The sequence below is a fragment of the Carassius carassius genome, chromosome 2, assembly GCF_963082965.1.
Source record: "Carassius carassius chromosome 2, fCarCar2.1, whole genome shotgun sequence".
NCBI lineage: Eukaryota > Metazoa > Chordata > Actinopteri > Cypriniformes > Cyprinidae > Carassius > Carassius carassius.
Genome location: NC_081756.1, coordinates 38,039,529 through 38,045,288, shown reverse-complemented (window position 1 = coordinate 38,045,288; position 5,760 = coordinate 38,039,529). Strand labels below are relative to the sequence as shown.

The following is a 5,760-nucleotide window of genomic DNA, read 5'->3' as shown; positions in this document are numbered from 1 at the left end:
ACTTGATTGCCAGAGGGTTACTGTAAATGCTTTTGCCCGCTGGGCACAGTTTTCCCGATGGCACTGACGGCTTGAGCCCGCCATCACTGCTTGCAGCTATATTTATTATTATTTTTATTTTTTATTTAACCTTCCGGGGGTTTTGGGGGGCCTTAACATGCTCAAAAACTCTTGAAAATTGGAGGTTTGGGGTTTTTGGGGTTTTGAATTGGGGTTTTTGAACTGGATGCAATGGAAAGACCCCATGAATACATCTTTATGGATGAAGCTGGGTTTAATCTCACCAAAAGGAGAAGGAGAGGCCGTAATGTGATTGGCCATCGGGCCATTGTTGGTGTTCCTGGGCAGCGTGGTGCCAATGTCACATTATGTGCTGCCATCAGCAATCATGGGGTTGTCCACCATCATGCCAACCTGGGGCCCTACAACACTCACCAGCTCCTCATTTTCCTCAAAAACATGCGAGATGCTCTGTTGGGGCAGCAGGATGAGCATCCCATCTATGTGGTTGTTTGGGATAATGTGAGTTTTCACAGAGCCCTCCAGGTTAGAGAGTGGTACAATATGAACCAAGATTTTATCAATCTTTGCCTTCCACCGTACTCCCCTTTCCTAAACCCCATTGAGGAATTCTTCTCCTCATGGCGGTGGAAGGTATATGAACGCCAACCTTACACCAGGGTAAATCTCCTGCAAGCCATGGGACTTGCCTGTGGTGACATAGATGTGGAGGCATGCCAAGCCTGGATACGGCATGCCAGGGTTTTTTTTCCCCGTTGCCTGGCCAGACAAAATGTGGCCTGTGATGTGGATGAAGTCCTGTGGCCTGACCCAGTACGGAGACATGATGCTGTGGCTGAATTCACTTATTTGTATTTTTCGTACTTTATATTTACAGTATACATAGGCTTACTGTACACAAGTGGTAAGCACGTATGATTTCTGTTTGTTTTTAAAAGTGATACAGTACATGTAAATGCACAAGATTTCTTTTTGTACAAGTGCTAAATGCACTTTTTTTTTTTTTTTGCAACTTGCATTTAGCCTACAGTGAACAATAAACATTTATTTCACCAGCTTCATGTCCTGAGTATTGTGTTTTCTATTTTTCTACGTAGTGTTTAGTGACTGTTCAGTAGTTTTTTTAAATTTTGATTGACTCGGGGCACGATTTGACAACATAGTTCAGTTTTGAGCACAGATTGAACTGTTTTGAGGTGAAAGTTTGGTTTTGCAAGAAGTGTCTGAGGTTTTGTAAATGTAGCTTGAAAATTGAGTTGTGTGTTCACAGTTTAAGAGAAAAGGTGAGCTGCTTTCAAGAAATGTGTTTTAGCAATCGAGAAAAACTGTAAAAGATACCAAATTGATATTAACGATTTCGAACAAGTGGAAGAAATCTGATTGACGATACCGATAATTGAAGATGAGGAACGAGATAGTGTTATTACCATTGCTCATCGAAACATACCAGAATAATACGAGCTACAAATAGGCAAAATAAGACTGCTTATTAGAGACAGTTTAATAGAAAGAACTGAAGGAGGCGTTGTGATACTAAATGGAAATAAACAAATGATAACTGGTTCTGGAACAGCTGGGGCAATTTTCAATAAATTAAGTAAACAAGCATTACAGGAGATTGAAAGTATGAGAGCCCAGCTCGGACCGCAACAAGCAGCGACAGTGAGAATAACCTCTGGCCGTCCACAGTGGAATTATGTAGCGCATACAGTAATGACTGATTGCAGAGATGAATTCTGTAGTGCAGAACGCTCCTGGTTAGAGGCCAGAACTATAACAACAGCAGTAATAAAAGAAACACTAAACAGACGAGAGAATCAAATACATATGACTTTAATGGGAACAGGACAATTTAAACATCCAGTTAATTCGGTATTAGAAGGCATATTATCAGGAATTACAAATATGTCACAGGAGGGTCACTTGACCATAAATTTATTAATGACTAACATAAATCAGGATGAACTGGAAAAAATTATTGAGAAAAGGGAGGACAACAACCAGCCAGGATCCTCTCAGCCGTCGGGAATGTTCCTGCAGGGGACAGAAAAATACAACAGGGTGAGACAGAGTCTGAAGACGAATCCGAGGTGTCGGAGTTGTATATGACTCAGACAGGTCAGATTCTTAACTATATTTTGAAGATAGTGAAAGTAGAGAAACAGAAAATATTTACAAAGAATCTAGACTGCGGAATAAAAGAAGAGGCCAGATGGAATAACAAAGAGTGATAAACCAAATAGAGAATGATTGGCCAGAAGTTCAGGTAAAAGGGATTTTATTCAAAAATCCTACCAGTGAGAAACGAGGTAAACATTAACACGACATTGGGACCAGAAGATTGTTAATGATAGAAGTTTGACTTACGGACAGATGAGATCAGCAAGCCACTCTCCATCTGCCCAGAGAGTCGCTCGGACAGAAGGATGGTCTAACGGGAAAACAGACATTGTTTCAGGTAGGATACGTACATAATAGACAAATAGTTAAAGAACTGGAAAAGGTGGTTCATTCTCTAAAATCAGAAATTAAAAGTCTGAAAAAAGGGAGTATAAATATTAAAAGATACGGAAGTAATAGGACTGGAGGACAGAATTAAGTAGGGTTGTGATGGTCAGGTCGCAAAGCAAAGACAAACATTCAGGATCGGACAGCAACTCCTGGATTTACAACTTCTCACAGACAGTTAGAAGTTGCAACTCCACAAGAAACTGAAGAAAACAGAATAGTGTATATGCGAAATTGCTAGAATTAAAATTTAACAGAAGCAGTTAGAAAACAGGTAGGAAATAAGAAGTCGCACGAAGACCAGAGTACATAGGTAAAACAGAGAATGAAAGCGGCCGAGAATGCGCAGCTGAGCCGAGATGCCGCTACGAGGTTAGTGCAGACCTGTACAGGTCACCCCATATCCTCGGAGGGTTTGGATAAGTTGAGGAATTTGACAGGTATAGACGATAAAATTAAAGAATGGACAAAAACCCTCATTAATGCCCAGAAAAGAGCAGATTAACTTTATTAGGAATTTGGCTTTCTATAGAACAGGAGATCCCTAATGCTGACAAAGTTCCGTTGCTGAGGCATGTAGGCGTAATTTAGTTACCCTTATGAATAATGCGACTAGAGAAAAATAGAAGAAAAACTAGCTGAATATGATCTCGGTAAAAAACATGTTAAAACCATGAGGAAATTTACACCGCAAAATAAACAAGCTCAAGGTCTACAGTTTAAAAATAATTATAATAACAATAAATTCCAAAGACCAGAAAGATTGAAAAAAAAATTTGAAGACCTTAAGAACAAAAATCAAAACGGAAAAAAGATTAGGAGTATTAAGGTATAACAAAAGATGGAAAAATGCTCTAAACTGAACGACGAGGAAACATGCAAAACTAAGAAGAAGGAGCGAGTCAACTATGATACAGAATGAAGATTAGCTGGCCAGTTGAAACAGAGACTGTGTGACCCAAGAGTCAAAGAAGAAAATGACAATTTTTATAGTAATATTCAGGGAACGAAGTAGTTGGTTGACACATGCAGGAATTTCTGTTTCAATTGAGCCTTTAGAGATAAATACCATACAGTTACAAACAAATGACGGGCAAGTTAAAACGGAAAAAACAGGCAAACGATATAGAATTACTATGATTGAAAGTTATGAAAATGTATTGGCAGCAAAAGATCTGAAAAAGGTTTTAAGATTAAAATAAAACTCGACTATAATTTTTTAATTGGTAAGGTGTGAAATTCTGAAAGATTTAGATGTTGAACTTTATATAGACAACATATTAATCATGTCAAATGGAGAACGAGAACATGTAAACCTTGGAACAGAATTGTTGAAACGACTTGCAGAGGCAGGTTTGAAAATAAATATAAAAAAGACACAATTAATGACTGACATGGTTGAATTTTTGGGATTTTGGATTTCAGCAGGTAACAGAGGGGTTACTTAGTCCATGAAAGTCGGAGTAAATCAACTTGAGACCCCAAAAAACAGTTAGACAGAGCCAGCAAACAATGGGGTTACTGGGTTATGTTAGAGACTTAATCCCTCGCTTTAGCCAGATGTCTAAACTTATTTATGAGACTATCAAAGGTGGACGCTTGAAATGGACCGAAAAAGCTGAAGAAGCGTTGATAGAAATTAAAACAGCTATATTAAACTCAGGACAGCTGGAATGAAGAAATGATGAGAAAAATTTAGAAGCTGACTTGGAAACAGACGAAATAGGTTACCAATTAATAGTAAGAAATGGAAAAAAGTAACATACCTGTTAGAATTATGACTGGAAGCTGGGAGATCCAAGAACTTAAATTTACTGGTGTGAAGAAGCAGCTGGCAGCACTTAGCAAACGATATTCCGAGCTGAAAGGCCTGGCATGGGGCCAGAAAATATTTATTAACACGAAAACAGCAGTATTAGCTCATCTCTCCAAGAACAATGTAAAGGATGCCCATGTGCTTAATAGCTGATGGCAGAAATGGGAAAGTATGCTTCTAGATCCAGATCTGAAAATCAGACAAAAGGAACTTGAAAAATGCCAGAAAAAGAAATTAGAGCTTCATAAAAATACCGTTGTTTTCACAGATGGCTCAAAAACAGCCGCAGATGAGGAAGCTCACTAGGCTTTCATTCTGAAACAGAGCAACAAGGTCATAGCTTCAAAAGAGGGAGTAGTGCAAGGCACAGCATAGTACGCAGAGCTCATGGCAGTGTTCCAGGCTTTGAAAACACTGAAAAACATGGAAATTTACAGGCCATAATAGTGACAGATTGCAGTTGCAACAGGAATTAATGACAATTTGCAAATCTGGAATGAGCACGGTTACACCAAGTCAAAAGGTAAGCAAATTGAACACTCAACATTATGGCAAGAGATACGAAAAATAATGAGTGATTTTGACGTTACAGTGATACTTCAGCTAGGATATTCCTAGGCAGACAAAGGAAATAATGAAGTTGATAAATTAGTGTGCATGAGACGAATAGTATTGATTAAAGAAACAGAAGGAAATATAATACAGACAATACATGACCAAATTATGCACCCAAGTGTAAATTTAGCTTGCAAAGATTTGACATAATAAAATACATATTTCTAACTGGACACAGAAATATAGAAACATAAGGTTAAATTGTGAACAATGCATGCGTAAAGGCTATAATAAAACAATACGAAGTGATTTTGGAGCTATAATACCAGACAGAGTTAACCAGGCATGGTCTTTGGACATCGCTGGACCTTTGATCCCGAGGTCTAAGGACGGTAATAAATATCTATTGGTGGTAGTAGATGGCTTTACGAGCCGAATTTTGGGAAAGCCTTTAAAAGAGACAAAAGCAAATGCAATTATTAAAGATGTCAATGAATTACTGGTAGCTTGGGGCCGGCCAGAAAAAATTAGGGTTGACAACGGCACATATTTTATAGGAAAACAGTTTGAAGACTTTGTAATTGAAAAACATATCAGTTTAATTAAATCTATAAGATATTGCCCAGAGTCAAACGCAATAGCTGAGAGATCTATAGGGATTCTAAAAAGCTGGAAATGGGACAATTGTAATCATGATAGATGGGATGAATATATGGAAGATTTAATGTTTTATGTTAATCTTACAGAGATCAAACGTCAAAAGACCAGCCAGAAGACCCTTGTCGAGTAGGAGACCACGTCTGGATCAGGTTAGACAATAAACATAAAAATAAACCGTTTAAAGATTTAATTACTAAGAA

General features: G+C 38.2%; 1 long non-coding RNA gene across 2 annotated transcripts; it reads right to left on the bottom strand.

Annotated features, from left to right (window-relative positions):
* Positions 1 to 1,840: 1,840 nt before the first annotated feature.
* Positions 1,841 to 5,499, bottom strand: LOC132098019 (uncharacterized). Of its 2 annotated transcripts, XR_009422823.1 has the most exons (3): positions 5,227 to 5,499; positions 4,296 to 4,399; positions 1,841 to 2,055 (listed from the first exon to the last, which is right to left on the bottom strand). It is a non-coding gene; the product is annotated as an uncharacterized LOC132098019 (long non-coding RNA). The 2 variants fall into 2 exon arrangements; XR_009422822.1 differs by lacking the exon at positions 5,227 to 5,499 and having other exon boundaries at positions 4,296 to 4,936.
* Between the last annotated feature and the right edge of the window lie 261 nt (positions 5,500 to 5,760).